The sequence below is a fragment of the Lissotriton helveticus genome, chromosome 4_1, assembly GCF_964261635.1.
Source record: "Lissotriton helveticus chromosome 4_1, aLisHel1.1, whole genome shotgun sequence".
Taxonomy (NCBI): Eukaryota; Metazoa; Chordata; class Amphibia; order Caudata; family Salamandridae; genus Lissotriton; species Lissotriton helveticus.
The window spans coordinates 975,400,158-975,420,170 of NC_136063.1; the positions used below are offsets into that span (position 1 = coordinate 975,400,158).

The 20,013-nt window shown below is 46.0% G+C and overlaps 1 protein-coding gene across 2 annotated transcripts in view; it reads left to right on the forward strand.

The window, feature by feature from the left end:
* Positions 1-20,013, forward strand: part of ANKH (ANKH inorganic pyrophosphate transport regulator) — a 563,090-nt gene that overhangs the window by 218,679 nt on the left and 324,398 nt on the right. Inside the window, exon 1 of one of the 2 annotated variants that reach the window (XM_078687591.1) lies at positions 12,470-12,620. The exons of the other annotated variant lie outside the window; for it this stretch is intronic. The gene's annotated coding sequence lies outside the window, so the exon portion shown is untranslated. Of the gene's footprint in view, positions 1-12,469; positions 12,621-20,013 lie in introns of those variants that run through there. 2 annotated transcript variants of the gene reach the window in all.

Below are 20,013 nucleotides of genomic sequence, written 5' to 3' on the forward strand. Positions count from 1 at the left end.
TGGCACTAAAAGACTCAGTCTTCAAAGAGGAGATACGCACAGCAATAATAGACTACTTCACGAATAATATTAGATCTATCTCTACGCAGGCAGTTCTTTGAGAGGCCTTCAAGGAATGCATTGGGGGGTATGCATCTCCACCCACACAGGAGTACTGAGAGACCTGAGGAGACGGCTAGCTCGTTTAGAGGAGGACCTACATTTGCTAGACAGTGTGAGCAAACAACTCCCGAGACAGTGCGACATACATGCTCCATAGAATGGAGCATTTAGCGGAATACACAAACGAAGCCAGGCAAGAAGCGCTCTACCCAGGGAAATATGCTACAGCCCACAAGTATGGGGAGGGGGAAAGGCCAGGGCGCACATTGACGAGGTTGCTCAAGCCCCGGTATACAAATAACGACATCACTAAGTTGCTCAATGAGGAAGGCCAGGGAAATACTGCCATCGGGCGTACACTGCTTGCGTACTATACAGATTTATATATGGCAAGGTCAGAGGCTAACAGCACTGAGATCAGGAAGTACTTGGGCGAGAGAGCAAAAGTATGGCTGCCCGACTCCCACAGAAAGTTTCTGAGCGAACCGTACTCAGTCGACGACATAGAGCAAGCCATGGCCGCAATGGATAGATCTGAAGTGCCCGGATTAGATGGGTTTCCAGGGATTTTCTACAAAACGTATAAAACACTTCTTGCTCCTCATCTCCTAGAAGTGTGCGCTTGAAACCGGCATTCTCCCACCCTCGTTCAGGGAGGCGGTACTGGTACTGCTCCCAAGCCCGGTAAAGATCCAGAGCAATGACTTGTTATGCCCCAGCTACATCACCACGCCAGGGACGGCGGCTTGGCTGTCGCATTGAACCAAGGGTTTTTTTGCCTGTGAGAATTGCGACGTCTGTGTGGTGGGGAGGGATGGAACCAGGTCCTTCGGTTTGAACACTGGCCGGGTTGCATTGAGCATTTATTTGATCAGTTGTGGTGCTGGGTGTGTCGCGTGCATCCCGGGCTGCCCATGCGGCGGATCTGTGTGGGCAGCACTGTGGGACCGCTCGGGTTGGGAGTGCAGGGTCACTTGCGTGTGATGCGCAGTGGTGGCCGTGGATACCCTATGGCATTTCGTGTGCAGGGGAGCCAACCAGGTGACAGTGGACTGTGGTTTGTGGGCATTGATCGCGTGCCGGCTGGCCCGAGGGGGGGAAGTGGGGAGTTGGCCCTCAGGGGGGGCGAGGCACGTTGGATATGTGGGCTCCGCTGTGTTGGACAGGGGGTGTGGCAGGGATGGGGAAATGCATTGCTTCCTCTGGGAATGTGTGGAGGGCATGGGTTGACGGCTAAACGTGGTGTCTGGGTGCTGGTTGCATGTCAGCATCAGGGTTCCAGTGGGTGTGCACGTTGATGGGGCTGTTGATGCGGTCCCATGTGGATCGGCTGGAGTTGTACCTGTCTGCAGCTTGATTGCCGTTTTTGGGATGTGAATGACTGCTGTTGTGCTCGTGGTCTTCTGTCTGGCTTTTGTCTCTTTTTGCTATGTCCACTCTCCTTTTGTTCTTTTTCGGTCATGGGTGATGGCTTGCCGGGTTCTTTGGGGTGGCGCACCTGTTGTGATCTGTGTCTGTTTTTGTTGATTGCGATGGGTGTCTTTTCTGGGGCTCGCTGCTTGGGCCGGGCACATGTCGCTGCGGGCCCACATGGCGTCGTATTTGCTGTGTCTGGTTGGTTTGCTTGTTGTTGAATCGAGTCTATGTGTTGGAGGGCTGTGTGGTATGACATCGTTTTTTGTGGGATGGATATTTTTGGTGGGGCTTTTTGCCTGTTTCAAAATGGCGGCTGTGTTGGATGGCCTGATTGGCATGCGTGTCTGGACGTTGGGGCATGGATGCCCGGGTTTGCTGTGGTGGCCATCCATATTGGTTTTGTCGCTGGTGTCTGTGCTTTATCTGATGTTTTTGTTCTAATTTTGCATTTTTAGTTCCATAGTGGGATGTGGGTTTATAGGGAAATAGGGTGGGAAGTTATTTAATTGACTCAAATTGTAGAGCGCTCTGATATCCTTCGAAATCAAGTTTGCGCTATATAAAACTTTAAAAATAAACAAAATTCTCATGGGTAAATTCACTTGAACTCTGTCTATCCATCGTAATTCTTTTTTCCTATTATGTTGTTCTTTGTATATTTATCTTGCCTTCTAATTATGACCTGTAAAGCGCTCTGATACTCGCAAGAGTCTTGTTCGCACTATATAAAACCTTCAAAATAAATAAATAAAATAAAATGTGGATCGTATCGCCCACTATCTCTCTTGGACTTCGATTACAAAATCCTAGCCAAGATGATGGCGACTCGTCCATCTCTTTTAATGGAGCAAATTATAGCCCCTGCTCAAACGGGGTTCGTGAAATATAAGTCTACTGTGCTCAATTTATGAACATTCTTTTCAGTAGTCAACAGAATAAATCCCCCAACTCCTGCAGTAGCTGCCTTTTTGGATGCCAAAAAGGTGTTTGAGTCAGTGGAGTGGCCCTTTCTACATGCAGTTCTCGCCAAGATGGGAATTCCCAAGAGTTTCACAGATCTGGTGAAATTACTTTATACAGGCCCCTCAGCAAGTATCCACTTTAATGGTACAAGAACAGACTCAATCACAGTATCCAGGGGCACCCGGCAGGGCTGCCCCATATCCCCACTACTTTTCATCATTGCAATGGATCCCCTCATACGTTATTTTCAGAGGACCATCTGTTTAGAGGTCTACAATTTAAACACAGGCCCTTATTAGTGACATTATATGAAGATGATATGGCATTATATGTTAGACAGCCGGATGACAATTTGAGCCCAATATTAGTTAAAATAGAATGCTTCTGAGCCTTGTCCGGTCTCAAGATTAATTGGGGTAAATCAGAGTTATTCCCCTTGATGGATATATGGAACTGCGAGTGCGGGGAATATCCGGTCCAATGGCGTGCAGCGGAAACAACATATTTGGGAATATTTCTACATAGAGACCGAGAACAGTGCTGCGATTAAACTACGGGCCGGCACTGAGTCGCTTACAGACCCAAGTAGAGCAGTGGATTAAACTACCATCATAAAGATGGTGATATTACCCCACTTTCTTTATCTATTTACAAATATCCCTATCCTGCTGACCAATTACTTCTTTACGCAACTCCGCACCCACCTCATAAAGCTGGTAAGGGGAGGGCAACAACCCAAAAAAAATGGGACACCCTTACTCTCCCGTATGAGAAAGGAGGATTCGGAGTTCCGGACATGCAGCTTTATTTTCTGGTAGTGCAGTGTGGGTTTGCATACCAGTGGTTTCACCCTGATGGCCGCATACCTTACGCTAAACCAGAGAGGGATCTAGCGGACCCCAAGCCATTAAATGCTATACTGCCTGTGGGAATCCCTTGGGACCCTCATGATATACAGCCATTATCCACCATTTGCTGGGCTTGGAAAAAACTGCTTATGAAAACGGGGGGCTCTATACTATACTCCCCGGTGTTGCCACTGCCAGCGAATCCCTGGCTTCCCCCTACAGTGAACGCTGGGAGCAAATGCATGTTCTCGCAATTAGGACTTGACACTATCAGAGACCTCTTTGCTGGAGGTCACGCATTTTCCCAATCTGAGGACCCTCGTTTTTCGTCCTCCGCGCTTATGGACCATTTTGTACTGATCTGCTTACAGAGCGCACTTAGAAGTACGGTATCAACCTATCCATTAGATCCGGCTTAGTTCAGCCCGCTCACGTTGGTAATCTCAGACACCAGTGGAGAACATATAACTTCTAGATTATACAAAACCAGCCTTGCATTGATGCCACAACACAACAGCAAGGTCAGGGATGCCTGGGCGGTGGATATTCAACAACCACTCACAGACGACATCTGGAAAGGGTGCTGCAAACAAGTTAAACTAGTTTCATGCAATCACAGACACAAATTACTGCAATTTAAGATACTCAGGAGAGCCTTAGTCACACCACAACAAATGGTCAGGATAAAAATCACGGGCCTCATTTATGAGGCCGTGCGTCACTTTTACGCCGCCGGTGCGTCACTTTTTGTGACGCACCAGCAGCATAAAAAATGTGCCTTGTTGCACCATATTTACAAAGTGACGCATCTAGGTAGATGCTTCACTTTGTAAACCCCTGCGCTACATTATACCTACGCAAGGTATAATGTATGCAGGGGGGGCGTTCTGACGCAAGACAGGGTCATAGAAGTGACGCAGTAAAATCTATAAGATTTCAGTGCACCACTTCTAGGACACAGATGCGTCAATTTCTTACGCCTGCCTCACAGCAGGCATAAGACTGACGCAGGCCCTTTCACATGGGGCTTGCCCCATGTGAAAGGACACATTGCTGGAGTTGCATCACTTCTGAGACACACTCCAGCAATGCATCACTTTTGCGCCATACAGATACGTCAGAAAACCTGACGTATCTGTAACTCCTTGCGCCATGATGCGTCATACTGTAAATATGATGCATCATTGGTGTCGCAAGGAGGGCGCAGTGAAAAGTGACGCATCTCTGTTTTCACGCAGCGATGCGTCACTTTTCATAAATGAGGCCCCACGTCTTTTACACACTGCCCAAATGCAACCAACATGCTGTATCCAATTACCAAGACTGACCACTTTTAACTACCACATCCCTCTTTATTCCACCACCATACAATTCCTGTCACTTTTTCTCACTCCTATAGATTGTTTTTCTTCTCTGCTTTTTACCTTTATTTATCTTTGTTTTCTTCTCCCACCTTTTTCTTCCTTTCAGTGACTTGCCAACTTCTGAGACTATTGGCCCCCTTGTATTCTAGCTTGCATTGTGGGTATGGTGTTACGTGATGTGTGCCAATTGCACCTGACTCTGTTCTGGTGTCAGTGGGGATCCAACAATAGTAACATTTTGCTCGCTTGCATTCAGCCCTATTTTCGTCTGTCAACTTGGCCACATGTATGAGTGGCAGTGTTTCTGTCTTAGGAATAGTGTCTTAGTGTCAGTCTATTTTTGTTGTTTTTTGCATTTGTCACCCTTAGTAGGACAGGCATGCCCAGACGTCAGTCCTGTGCTCTCCATGCCACTGGCTTGAGGGGTGATGTCCTGAAACAGGTCCTAGGATGCTTGTTTTCAGTACGGGGAGGACCTGGCCTGGCAGTTCGGGCTCGACCGTTCCCATGGGGAACAGGATGACGACTGATATGCATATAGCTGGGTCTGAACTGTAATGGTATAGCAAGGGGAGCAAAAAAACGATGGATTTAGGCCCAGATCTCTGTACTGGGGTGAATGTTTGACATTGTGCAGCATTCTGTCCATCAATTGTTCTTTTTGCATTTGTCACCCCAAGTGGGACGAGTATGCCCAGACGTCGGCCCCGCGCTCTCCATGCCACTGGAGTCAAGCTAGCCTGCCTGATGAGGGGTGATACCCCGTAACCGGTCCCAGGATGCTTGTTTCCAGTCCAGAGAGGACCTGGCCTCGCAGTTCGGGCTTGACAGTTCCCATGGGAAACAGGGTCAAGACTGATTTTCATAGGGCTGGGTCTAAACTGGGGTTGCATGGTGAGCAAAAGAACGTTGGATTTAACCCAGATCTCTTGACTGGGGGTGGATGTATGATTTATTCAGCATTCCGTCCATCATTTGCTTGCGTAGTACTTTTCACCCTAAGTGGGATGGGTATGCCCAGACGTGGGTCCCTTGCTCACTGTGCCACTGGATTCAAGCAAGCCTGGCTGATGAAGGGTAATACCCAGAAACTGGTCCCAGGATGCTTGTTTCCGGTCCAGGGAGGACCTGGCTTGGCAGTACAGTTTGGACTGTTCCCATGAGGCACAGGGTCAAAACGGATTTGCATATGGCTGGGTCTAAACTGGGGTGGCATGTTGAGCAAAAGAACAATGGATTTAACCCAGATCTCTTGACTGGGGGTGAATGTATGATTTATTCAGATTTCCGTACATCATTTGTTTGCGTTGCGTTACTCTGCAGCAGGGAGGCATTCCATGGTGTTCTCACACGTCCACTCTAAGACTTTTGTGCATTTCCAGATTTGCCATTAGTGGTAGACCTGGGAATGTGTCAAAATGTTGAGGTGAGGCGTAACGAGGAGAAATATCTTTATTTCTCCTCTTTTTTCCTCTTTCCATGCATGTTGCATTCTGCAGCGAACACAGAAAGAGGAAAATGCCTCTCAGAATTGTTTTTGTGCAGGCACCCTTACAACATGACGCAGGGGTACCTGCATTGGCACTAGGCAGCAAAAAATCCGCTAGCACTAGGAGAGGACAGTAATTCGCCGTATAATTGTAAACATTGCGCATTCTTGCCCTTTCTCGTTCACGCAGCACAGCAAGGTGACTTGCTGTGTTGCGCTGCGTGAAACAATTATGAATCTTCCCCACAGTGTGTAAAAGTGCTAATAAAGCACAGTTGTTTCTGTTTGTAGAACTGTACATGATTATCCCCTGATTATTCCCATTTTATTACAATTTTAGATGTTTGAGCCCTCTTCACAAAGGCATGTATCAGTACGTAAAATAGTACTGCAGGAGTACTACTTTAGGCGCTCTAAAATGCCCTGGTGAATAGGACCCAAATTGAATTGTGTGTATGTGTGGCTGAACAAACAACAGTTAATAAACATATATTTATGTAATATAGAAATTCCTATCGTCACGTTAATGTCTATTAACATCTATGCATATCAATGCTAGATCTGAGATTTGTATGCAGTGCTTAAGTTCACATTTATGTAAGGAACCACGCATGTATGCATAATTAATTATTTATTCATTTGCATAGCATGAAATATCAATACTTGTTATGCAATTAAATGTAAGTTAAGTACTGCAGATGCGGTCTTAACATTGTGAACTATTCAGGTGTTATTGTTTGCATGTCGGACTCGTTGGGTTAGCATCACTAATGACATATGAAGCAAAATATAATTATTTTTGAAACACTTAAAATGTCATAAGGCGCACAAGACCTATGTTAAGTACATCCCATTGAGTGCTTTTCCACACTTCATTAAATATATACAGAAAACAAGTAAAATAAATATAACACTTAAAAGTGATAAAAGATCATCTTAGATGTCATGTTCCTTTTTTGTAAATTATATGCATTTTTATTTCTCATAAACATGTCAATGAGCTTAAAAATGGATAAAAGTGATATTTTTATAATAACGCTTAGTACTTGGTAGATGCTTAGTACTTGATATGTATGTTTTCAAAATGCTGTTTGTATTGGACAAATAAAGCGTGCTTCGTTTTTGTCCTCTTTGATAAGATATGAAAGGGTGAAACTTGGGCAGTTCTCTGTGCTGTCAAAGCACTAAAGATGGCTCTCCCTAACTACACTTAATGAGAACGAGGTCGCCACCCGACCTCGGTCTGATGTCTTGAATCTAATGGAAAGAGTTGCTTCTAGTCCAGATGCCCATCATATGAGTACAGCATTAAAGACCCATAATTAGGAAGGTTGGAATAAAAGAGGTATACCTTTTATTACAAGAAGTGTGCATTCGTGAGCTTTTTTTCTGCTGAGAACAACGGTGCATGTTTCACGCAAATTATTTTTCTTTGGTAGTTAGAAGGGTCAGGTTTAATAAAATGGGGTTCTAGAAGACACTGTCCTTATTTAATCCTAAATAACATCAATTGAATTTAGTGACAGTGTATACTTTTGTTCCCTAAGAAACCTCTGTATTTTGCACCCGATCACTATCCCTCTTTTATCAATATATTAAAATAACAAAAAAAAGATAATGCTGCAAAAGAATGTGCCTAATTATGACTCATAAGTTGGCTTTTCTTGCTGCATGGTTTAGTCAGCCCTCGCAAATAATGTGGTCCGTCTTGGTTTCTTGCAGTAGCCCTGACTGAGTATATGTGATCCGGACAAGGGGTGTAGGTTGCTGGGGTGCAGTGGCACCAGGGGACTGGGCCCTGTAGTGTTGGGGAGGGCTCTAGGCCCGCATGGTAGCTAGCAGCAATAACCTGACACAGACACCAGTTAGGGGTAGTGGGAATGGCCACGAGCACGTGCGCTCGGCCCCTTTTATTGCCAGCGTCATGTGACACCATGACGTCTGTGGTGGGTGGGTGTCAAGTGTAATACAAACACTCTTGAACACTAGACCGTGTTCATGCTAGGACTCTACATCCCTCCCATTTTTTAATCGCAAAAACCCACTTACAGAAAATCAACCTGTGGGAAAAACAAACTGTATCAGGATGCAGTAAGGTGTTCAACTTCCGCTGAGTCCTTTTATCCGCCACTGCTTGGCATCACAGATAGTGTTCAATCTGCTGCGGGGAACTTCAGTTTACAGTGGCACCGGTTTGGGGGTGCTCGATGGAACCAGTCTATTGACGACTCTGCGACCAGATTGTCCTCACAGTCCTTCTTTTGCTCACTTCCATGGCGATGGGTGCAATTAGAGTTCTTGTCGTTCGCCGGGGAATGATGCACGATTTCCGGTCTCGGCCTTAGCTTCACTTGTAGTCTGTGTCCTACTTGGCAAAAGGCAGATCCGTTGCAAGGTATCCCTCTCACTAGGATGACCCCTCTCGTCGGTGTTCCCCTGCCACGGGATATCCTTGAGGTCCTCTCTCTCGGATTTGCGCTGGGCTGGATGTGCCACATCAGGTTGCTCCTGCGCCGCCGTCAGTGGGGGTATGGGGCAGACCATGTGCCTCACCTCAGATTCCGCAGCCTCGTCCCGAGGTAGCTGTTGGTTTCTGTCTTTGCTTGCGATGTCTTCGCCCTCCCCGGACCTTTCGGATGGGCGTCGGAGGACCGTCTCTCGTCGCGGGGACTGCGTCCCGGAGGCCTCTGCCCCTGAGCCACCACGGCTGGCATGTGTCCAGTGTCCGTGTGACCCCAAAGGTGGATGTCACCAACGGTCTCGCTTGCTCCTCTCCGCAGATCCTGGGTGTGCGGAAACATCGTCTGTCAGCTGGTCTTCTTTGCCACTGGTGTTCTTCCGGCCTCGTGTTCCTCGCACCGTTGTCCTGGCACTTGTCGCCTTCCTTCTCTTCGGGAGTGAGTGGTCTTCCTGCACTTCTCTCTCTTTCGTTAGTTGTTTCCCTGTGGGGACGTTGCTTCGCACTGACTTCTCCTTCTACTCTTAACTGTGGCAACAGGCCACATGGATATACTTTCTTTCTTTTCACGGTGGCAAACGTGCCACTCAGATCTCTCCTTTTCTTCCTTCCTTTTCGCAGTGGCAGACGTGCCACTCGGATCACTTCTTTTCTTCCTTCCTTTTCGCGGTGGCAGACGTGCCACTCAGATCTCTTCTTTTCTTCCTTCCTTTTCGCGGTGGCAGACGTGCCACTCGGGTCTCTCCTTTTCTTCCTCCTGCATCGCGACATCACTTGGACCGATCTTGTGTCTTCTCTTCTGACCTGGGTCCTCCATGCAGTGCGCGCACCCTGCAGGTGTACCCCTGGTCTTGTCCCCGTCGGGGACACTTTCTCCTTCTTCCTCAGCAGCCAGAGTTGGTGTCGCGAACCTTCTTTTCTTGATGCTTTCTTTTCTTGATGCTTGTTGGTGACGTTCGGGGGTTCACGTCCGTAGACCTTTTCATGGGTGAACGTCCTGGACCGGTTGGTGGTCCACTTCTGCCGATGCCGGGCAGGTTGCTTTCGGTCGTCCTGTCGGACTTTGCGCTACAACAGTTCCTAGGGACCCGTTGTGGGTCAGCACTTGATGGGCGATCATTCTGCGGATCGGCTCCTGGGAGGCGCCACGTCGTGTGGTCGTGCGTGATAATTGTTCTGCGCGATGGCGCTGCCTGCGCTCTTCTTTCGCTTGCGGTGGCTGTGCGTCGCCACGTGGCGCGTTGGTTGCGCACTTACGGTTCAGGGTTCTTGGACGCCTGTTGCGTGACGTTGGGTACTTGCTGCTTTGGCTGCCGTCAGGTACTTGATGCTTCGGACCGTTGGCGGGAGTAGTTGATGCTGCGGTGAGCGCCTGTGGCCACAAGGCGTCGCTGCTCTCTCCGTCCTTTGATCGCGGCAGTCTTTTCCCTGGACGTTCTTCAGGTGCTTGGCAGTCGTTTCCTCCAGACGTCCTGTGAGTGCTTGGATGATTAGTGAGGCATTGGTGCCTCTCCCCACGTCGCGTCGGAAGTGGCAGCTGCCGACTCCTTGCTGGTGTGTGTGGGTGTCTTCTGCGCTGTTGCGCACTTTCTTGCTGCGGGAGTTCAGATGCTTGCTTGCTGCGGGAGTTTAGATGCTTTCCCTGGGGGCGCTACTCAGTCTGTTGCCCCTTGATGCTGTTGACCCCTTGTGGGTTTGTGCAATGCTTGTTTCTTTTTTTTTTTTGAAATGCAGGTGCGCTTTGACTTTTGGCCACTGGGTGGCAGTGTTTACTGTGTCAGCAGCCTGCCTTGCTTGATACCTTCTTCGCTGATGGAGCACTCTATTGTCTGTGCTCTCTCGGTGCACAGGGGGCTGGAGCTGCTGCTGCTGGGAGCTGGTGAGTCTCTTTTATTTGCATCTCTGTGTTTGCTCACAGGGTGGGGGCACATAGGAGTGCCGGTGCATGTAAGTGAGGCACTGCAGAGTGTTGGTCAGGGGGGTTAAATGTTATGATTCTTGCCGGCACTTTCACTTTCTCCGGTATGTGAGGCACCTGGCAGCCAGTGTCTCTGGGGCACGGTTGCAGTTCAGTTCAGCGCTGTCTCTGGGGCACAGTTGCAGTTTATTTCCGCGGCGCTGGCCGCTTCCAGGCGCTTTACTATTGTTCTGCTTTCCATGGAGCCCACGAGGTGGAGGCTCCTCTGATCTGCGGCGGCGCTGGCCGCGTGTAGGCGCTTCCTTCTTTCCCCTCCCCGCCCGCTGCAGCCTCGGCAGTCCTCGCGCGGGGGGGGGGTGTTGATGCTCGGTCGCTCTTCCCTGGGCGGGGGGTGCTTGAGGCAGGCCGCGGGTAGGCTCCGCCGGCTCTGCCTTTTCAATGCTGAATTAGGCTCCGGTCTCCCGCCGCAGCAGCTTCGCATTCCACACGCTGCGCGGCGGAGACCTGTCACGGACGTCGCAGGCCGCGGGTAGGCTCCGTTGGCTCTGCAGTTCTTATCCTCTCGGGGGTGCCGTCGGCAGGCCGCGGGTGGGCTCCGCTGGCGCTGCAGAGTCTTCCTTTGGGGGGGGCGCTACCGGCGGGCCACGGGTGGGCTCCGCTGGCCCGGATCACATTGCGAGGGGGGTCGGGAGGCGGTTAGCTACTCCGCTCCCTCCCCCTCGTTGCTGTTGGTGATTGCGGGTCCGGCCGCACTTTATCTACGCCATCTTCAGTCTCTGTGCCCCGCTTCTAAGCACACACGCGGCGGGGGCAGGGGACGACTCGGGCAGGCCGCGGGTGGGCTCCGCTGGTCCTGCTTATTTATTGGCACAGTTCATGGCGGGCACTTCGCCCCTGGGGCTCACCTTCGGCCGGCGGGCCAGATGCTTGGTTGCGGTCGCGGCGGGTGGGCTCCGCCCGGCCCGTGCACCTCTCCGGTGGGGGTCTTCAGCCTCGCGGCCGTCGCGGGTGGGCTCTGGGCGGTCCGCTGTTGCTTGGTGGCACTCGGTGGTGGCGGTCGACGCGGGTGGGCTCCGGTCGGCTTGCTGTGGGGCTTGGATGTGCCCACCGGCTTCTCGGCGCGTTGCGCCTCGCTGCAGGGGATGCCCTCTAGGCGGGCAGCTCTCTTCCCCTTTTTCATGTAGATGAGCAGTGGGTAGTGGCACGCATGGGCTGCACTACCGGCCTCGTCGCCATTGTAGTGTTGGGGAGGGCTCTAGGCCCGCATGGTAGCTAGCAGCAATAACCTGACACAGACACCAGTTAGGGGTAGTGGGAATGGCCACGAGCACGTGCGCTCGGCCCCTTTTATTGCCAGCGTCATGTGACACCATGACGTCTGTGGTGGGTGGGTGTCAAGTGTAATACAAACACTCTTGAACACTAGACCGTGTTCATGCTAGGACTCTACAGGCCCAATGCAGTGCACATATAGATGTTTTTTTATTATCTAACCGAGGATCAGAAGTGTTGTTATATTAACAGTAGGGCCCTTGGGACCCTTGGGGTGCTACTAATCCGGAACTGAATTCCAAACTAGCAGTTTGAGATTTGCAAGCTAAAAATGTATAAACGCTGCCGCGTGTGGCCTGTAATTTCACGCCTGCACCACGTAATAGAACATTTGGAAATTTAAAGCAACAGGTGCACACTATGCAAGACCAAGTGTGTCAAAAGTGATTTCATTGTAATGTAGACGTGACACTTTAGCCGAACAATTCAAAGTAAATAAAAAATATGTGTGCCGAAACAAAACTTTATCGAATGTAGGTCAGTCCGACTTGTAACTTGTATACAGCAGCTGTAGAAATACCGGAGGAACGGGGCGCTCTTTATATTGACAGGGAGCGGAGTTCAGACTTTGACACATGGGATGGAAAATACCACGCCGCACGCTTCCGGCGAAGACATTTGACGCTCCCCAACTGTGATGGAAAATACCACGCCGCACGCTTCCGGCGAAGACATGTGACGCTCCCTCGAAAGGGCTTCGTGATTCAGCACTTTCCCCCTGTTGGCACAGGTAGACGGAATGCAAAAATCTCTAGAAGTCAAAGAACTAATGATACTTTGAGGATTGAAGGTTTATTAATTTTGGGCTCTCGATGAGCGCACTGGAAAGCACAATGAGTCTCTTTCATGGAAAACAATAGACTATTATATGCCAGTGCAGTACTTAATTGGTGAAGGTGGGTGGGTGCCAGTGGGGACCCCGGCATTCACTTTTGGTGACCAGTTTATATTGTTCATCATAAGACTTTGACCCTGAGCGAGAGAGAGAAGCAGATGGTAGAACAGGGGAGAAATATATAGAAAAGCATTAACGAAAAGAGAAAGTGGGAATAAAAAAGATAACCTTCAAGAGTGAGGTAAAGAGACAGTAAGAGTGCCAGAAAAAGCCCCCGGAAAGAAGACTAGGCAGCCTTGGTATTTGGCAACACAAGTATCCATTGACACTGGTGGCTGGCTCCTATGGAAAACGCATAGGACAAGGCAGCAAGGCCAGAATCTTTTTTTGTTGTGAACAACTTCGTTACTGTTCCCTTCACTGTATCCGATTATTGGGGGTGAAGTAAGGGCCCATAATGAGGGAAGAGTCTCCTTTAACCTCCACAAGGCAAAAATGTTTTTGTTTGCAATCAGAGATCCCCCTCAACCTTTCCTTCATTGTGGTGGTTGCTAAATAACATGATTCCATTTAACACCATATTCACAAAGTTGTTGAAGTGTAAAAAAAAGAAAGAAACAAGTACAGCAACTATGTTCCTTGGGCCAATCCCGATTGGCCCTGGAGGTGGAACCTATAGATGTGGGGGGCAGAGGCATTGTCAAAATGATCAAAATACACTGTACATATTGTGTTAGACATTTAAGTACAGATAAATTCATATTTTTTCATAATACACCCTTAACTTATAGTTAAACATGCTATTATTTAACTTCTAAAGGATATTTTATACATTTAAACATACCCACAAAAATGGGGGAAGCTTGCAGTTTTTAACCACCGGTAACCGAATGTTCCCCTTGTTGGTGCATTGCTGGGAGGGAGCTACCTCGCTAGGTTGGAAATGGGATGAAGAGGTCATACCCAGATCTCTGCAGTAGTTGTGTGGAACCACTGGTCTATCTCACTATGATTGGAACAAGTGGCCAATTTGTTGCACTCACATCTCTGAGGGTTGCTTGTTCAGATTAGACTCAGTGGGGTATATGACACAGAGATATATATAGATAGGCACACAGATAGATATTTGTTTGCCTATCACTATCGAGCAGTGATCGAGATGATGCGCTAATCTCCATTCACAAAAAAATGCATGGTTCCATACATTTTGAATCATTCCAGTCATGGAATATGACACAAACTAAGAAATTAAAGAATTGTTTGATGAAGGCATGCAACTCTATACTGCAACCATTTGTAGTCGGGAATCAATGATGGCGTATCTCATCAAATACATTAATAAAATTGTTCCAAAGGACATCAGCGTGACTTTACATCCAAGTATCTCAGAAGTTTGTGAACATGGTATTTTTATTGGCGAATAAAAAACAGGGAAAATAACTCATTACTGCAGCAGATCCTGCAGCCCTCTTTGCAGTTGCTCTGTTTTCATGCAGTTCAAAATATCCTTTTTATCAGAAACAATTTTCGTAAATTTCACTTTTATTAGTGCTCGGTATCCGTCTCTTGGAAGTGTGAGGCCTATACAAAAAAACTAGATATCCTGACACAGAAATGTGACAAGAATATTTAAAAGTCATTTTACGTATTGTACTTTACCTCTTATAACTGGGTAACTGAGATTATAAATGTTTCAGTGACTCTGAATCAAAGGTTAGGAAAGCTGAATTGGTAAACGTAACGTGCTATAAAAGGTAATATTTTGGTGGTAATTCTCATTAGCGGTTGATGGCCATCAATGGCAGCCACATAGGTGTCTCCTGGGCCGCTTTTAGCATTGCTGGTCCCCATTTCTAACTTACACGTTTTTTCAGGAACCATACAATCAGAAAAGGGGTTTCTTGAATTATGTTCAGCAATTACTTTCTTCTCACAAAAAAGCATTGGGCAGGCCAGTGCTAGGATTCCAAGGGAATCAATAAACGAGATTTCTTAAATTCCATCCTGAGGGTAGTACTCAATCTCGTCAGTTTTCGAAAAAACTCTTTAAAACTCAACTTTTCAGAACAGTGTTTTGCTCAAGACTTGGAATCAATTTTGGTCTGCAATTAATACCAAGCATCCTTCTTGGGGAATATTAGAGTCATGTCCCACATTTGGTTGGACTCCACCACACTTTCTTGAACTTATAGTCTGTGCTCCACAGTGCTTAATACCTGTTGTGCTATAATAACCCCCAATAATGATGTATTGAGCACTCAGAAACCCTTTTATCTTTTTTCCTATGAAGTAAGTAAAGCTTGGGATCCCGTTCCCAAAATACCCTGCCCACTTCTTCCTATGCATTTGCACCACAATCCATTTGCTCTGATTTTTGCTGAGCAAAGCTTTCTTAAATGAAATCTGTGTACGTTTTTTTCACCACAGTCCATTCACTATCACCCTGCATACACATTTAGTACTTGCCTGTGAAATGGTGGCGGGGTTGGTTGTGCACTGCACGGGCTAATGCCTGAGTTTGTGCATTATTAAAAATGTGCAGAAACTCGTTTTACACTTGATTTTCCATGTACATGTTGATGTAGTGCTGTTGTTTTTAAACCACATTTCTTATAATGTGTAGAAGTGTGTTTTCTGACCCTTGTCAACTAGGCCTCAGTTTGGGCCTAGCAGCCACATTGTTCAAAATGGATGTTTCTCTTGCCCCAGCACATTTCACTGTTGGTTATTTCTGCAGTACGCAATCAAGCAGAATTCTGTTAATCTCCATTTTCATTATTCATGCTGTTCTTGATTATTCTTCCCTGGCTCCATCACAAAACTGCAACTATTCAAGGTCTTCCCACTAGCTCACTGTACCCTATTCATTCATAATAGCTGCCTGTTTCTCGGATATCTAGTTTGTCTACCCTCTCCCGATGGCGTTAGCATAGAGTGGGCAGAATCAATAGTCATGTAGTGGGATAGTGCTGTGGTGTTAAGGCAATATGACGGATAATGAAACTGTGCTATGATTTGCTGAAAATGTAACACATTTGATAGGAATTTCATGTGCAAAAGTAATGTATACCCACCCTTCATTTTGGTTGGGAACCAGAGGCCTTTCCTTTGCTACTAGGGATGCTGTCTGTTTCTCTCTTGATTTTGCTGCTCACTTGGGACTTACACATTTTTGATTTTGCACTTCCCTATAATGCTCTAGTTGCTGGGAGCCTTTATGGCAAATAATCTGTATTGCACTTTTCAATGTTTGCAATAAATCATTTAAAGAGCTCTGTTGACATTGGCCTCAGGTAATGAGTGCACCCTTTTACCTAATTGACTATGTTTCTGATATTTTTGATGTACTGAAGGATGCCTTACCTCGGAGACATATTGCCTCATGAAACTGATATTCAGCACTTTCTCCCATTCATTGAATTGTGGATGTTTTGTTAAGGTAAATTTTGGGGTGTCAAAGTTAAGGGGTCCCCTGCGCCCACACCTGCCTCCATATGCATCCATATATGCCAGTGATACATTAGGCATTTTGCATGCTTGCGTTTTTTGCATGTTGCGCATGTAAAGAAGCAGATATCCAGCCCTGTCCCATCGGTACCAATCCAGCTTTCGTGAATTGAGGACTTAAAATGTTTCTTCTCATCCTGTCTGTGCAGATGGAAGAAGATCACGTGACTACCATGTAGTGGCAGGTCTGACTATTCTGCTTTCCCAGTGTTGCATTATTTGGCCCTTGTGTAGTTGATGGGATTGTAGAATGAGTAGTTCATAACTCTGTGCTTTTCCAAACAAATTAGTAATTCATATAGCTTTACCACCTGAACACATCATTTCATATGACCACATTGCTTTAACAGAAATGCTAATTTATTTGCGGGATTCATGTAATTTTGTACACATTTTCTTGTAAAACTACTGCAGCGCTCCTACATTGGGTTGATATCTTTTTAGCTGCATAAAGTCCAATTAACCTCCATAAAATTAGGTCATCTCCATCTGGCGGTGATAAACGTGTGAGGTAGATTTGCCAGTTGGATGCACATATTGCTAACCACAAGAGAAATAACCTCTCACTGGAACTAAACTCGTTATCTTCTCGCCTGCTTGATCCTGATGTTGTAATTAAGTCTGGATAAGTAGTGTAGGTTGCATCTCAATCTCCCAATGGTTATTGGCTTTCGCTGCTCTTCCATGGCACCCGCTTTTTTTCTACCTTTTACTGCATCAATGAAAGCTGACAGAGGTTATGCCCCAAATCCACTCCAATCATCACAAAAAAGTCAGGTCATCCCTCTACATCCTACCTTCAGGCTGGACAGTTAGCTTTGAAACCTTGGGCCACTAGACATCCCGGCACAGAGTTTTACTTGTTATTTTGTTTTATTCTTCAGACTGGTTTGGGATAAGGCCTGCCATAACCCAATTTATAAAACATGTTTCACAAATGCCATGTGTAAGATACATCTTTTATGTGGTTGTAAACTCACTATTTGTTTAAGTCACGAAACTTTCTTACTCACAAATGGATAACTAAGGTAGGCCTGACAGAAGAAACAGGTATAAAGGGGTGGCACTTGCAAGCAAAACACACTCCAACTTGCTTTATAACCCAGCTTGTATGTATATTGTGCACTGCCTAGAATACATGTTTATGGTTAGTAAATGTGGAAAAATGCATTTGCAGAAAAACATTCCTTCCAAAACACCTTTTCTGTCTTGTAAAAAAGAATTGGTGCTCTCTCTCACTATCACACACACGCATGCGCGCACACGCGCATATACATGCATGCACACACACACACACACACACACACGTTAGCAGATAATGTGATAGCATCATTCATTCCTCCATTCAAAAATATATTTCAACTAAGAAGAAAAGAGGGAGCTGTACCTAATCTATGGGTTGTGAAAAAGAGAATGTATGAAGTTGTCCATGTGCAGTTTCTTTAATTAAAGAATACGTTTTAGAAAAGGGGAAGAGTGTAAGTGGGAGAAGGACCAAGTCTCGACATTTGAAATGCATGCTGGTTGCATTCCGGCGCCTGTTCTTGAAAAAAAGGACCAGAAGCATGTGTGGAGAGAGTAGAAAAGCGGAGACATCCCTATCTCATTATAGTGTGGAAATGCCAGAGAATGCCATAACTTTAATCATTGGATTGGGGCAGTATGTCTTCTCACTATTCATTGAATACAGGGTCAGGGACAATAATGTTATGACCTCATAAAGGGCCTGATTACGAGTTTGGCGGATAGGGTTACTCGGTCACAAATGTTACAGATATTCCATCTGCCAAATTCCAATTCCATTATATCCTATGGACCTTGTAATACGGCAGACGGGATATCAGTCACGTTTGTGACGGAATACCCCAACCGCCAAACTCATAATCAGGCCCATAGTTTTACAATAAAAAATAAAAAATATACACCTGTCAGGAATGGGATACTGGATTTGTTATGAGAAGGGGATGTTGAATATATACATGAAAAAAGGGAGACAATCAGGAAGTAGGGTATGGGAAGCTCTAACACAGACAAGTTGTTATATTGGGCTCCCATTTCACTTATAATGCTTTACTTAACATTATCTATAGTCCGTTGACTAACAGACCACATATCTCTAACTTTGTAATCCTCCCATGCTAATCTCCAACCATTGTAATCACTAATTACTTGAAAACTACTAAACCTATTTACACCAACCCAAGCAGGCAAAGTTTGTTGTAATTCCGTTCAGTGTTTTTTTCTTTGCCAAGAGCAAAAAGTCCTCTGGGAGTTACAATGTGAAATGTCACTTTTTTGGGGCACTCCTTCATCCTTCATAGATCTACCCAAAATTTGCCATGCCAAATCCAAAGCGACTGAATTTAAAAGTATCATGCAGATCTGTCTAGCAACACGAAAGGTATTAGGAAAGTAATAACATGGCTTTTCAACCAAACTCTAAACTAGCCATAACTACATAAGTTGCTAATGTTTTATATATATATATATATATATATAAATGTATATTGAGAGAATGTGTTTTTTGTTATATGTGAAAATCTAATGGCGCTCATTTGTTTACTTATTAAAAAATAATAATGTAAATTCATTAACCTAATTTTGCAGACCATCTGTTGACAAAGTTTAAAAAGACAAAAAATCTGATTGTATGGAAGAGCTTTTTACTCATTGTCCATGGCAGGTCTGCCAATATAAAGCTGGGTCTGCCGTCCCAAATTTTCTGGTTGACAGGCAACAACAGAAACCATTTTGCTGTGGCCACTATTACAGGGTGCAAGGCCTGGTCCATGCATCCTGGAAAAAGAAAAGGAGCCAAAAAGGACAGAAACAGTATCTCCTGACCCAGTAGGGAATTGGGGGGGGGGGGGGGGGTGAGGGGGAAGGACCCCTTCCACGAGACTAAAATGTAGAAAAAAAATCATTTTGCCATGGGGTTTCTGGATCCCGAGGCAAGGTTTTTGGCCCGCACTGAAGCCCAGAAAATTTGAGAACACTGCCTTGGGGCCTGGGAACTCTGTGACCCAGGTTCTTGAACCCTTGTTGGACCTCTGGTGAAGTCACGATGCCTAATGGATCCAATACTGAGTTCAGAAACCCCACAGGAGCTCAAATAGGAGTCGTAGAGTCTGTATGGGTTTATAAACCCTGCCACATGGGGCATCAAATCCTAAGAAAGCGTGGCTAGCCTATGCATACCCATCCTAAGACTGTGGGCTCTTGGAATTGGCCATCCATGGTGGGTTGGACCCAGGTTCTGCTCTAAACTGTTGGATTTTGTATATGATCATATGATCAACAATAAGCATTAAATTCACTGAACAAATATTAAAGTTACCTTACGGTTAGCTACACCTTAATATATGTTAAAAAAAAGACTACATTCTTTAGCTATTGTCTTATAATAAACAGTTAAAGTACACTTATGTATTCAATAAAAACGGAAAAGCAACTGAAATTCATCCAAACCATAACTTTCACATCAATGCAATGCGTATGGACTCACTACATTTGTACAAATATGTAGGGATACCTGAAGCGCAACATTATTAAATAAGAACATGTACTCAAACCAGTATAACGTACTACATTCATAGTCTTCTCTTTCAAGGTGCTAATGGTAAGGTGGTACATAATTTTCCCTGTAAGGTTATCCATGACATTTTTAATTGCATCTATCACATCAATGATGCGGTCACAAGGATTGCATTTGATTAATGAGTTATGATTGATTGGCTCTTGTGCGAGCTATAGAGGGTCGATCTAAACATAAATTGTGAAT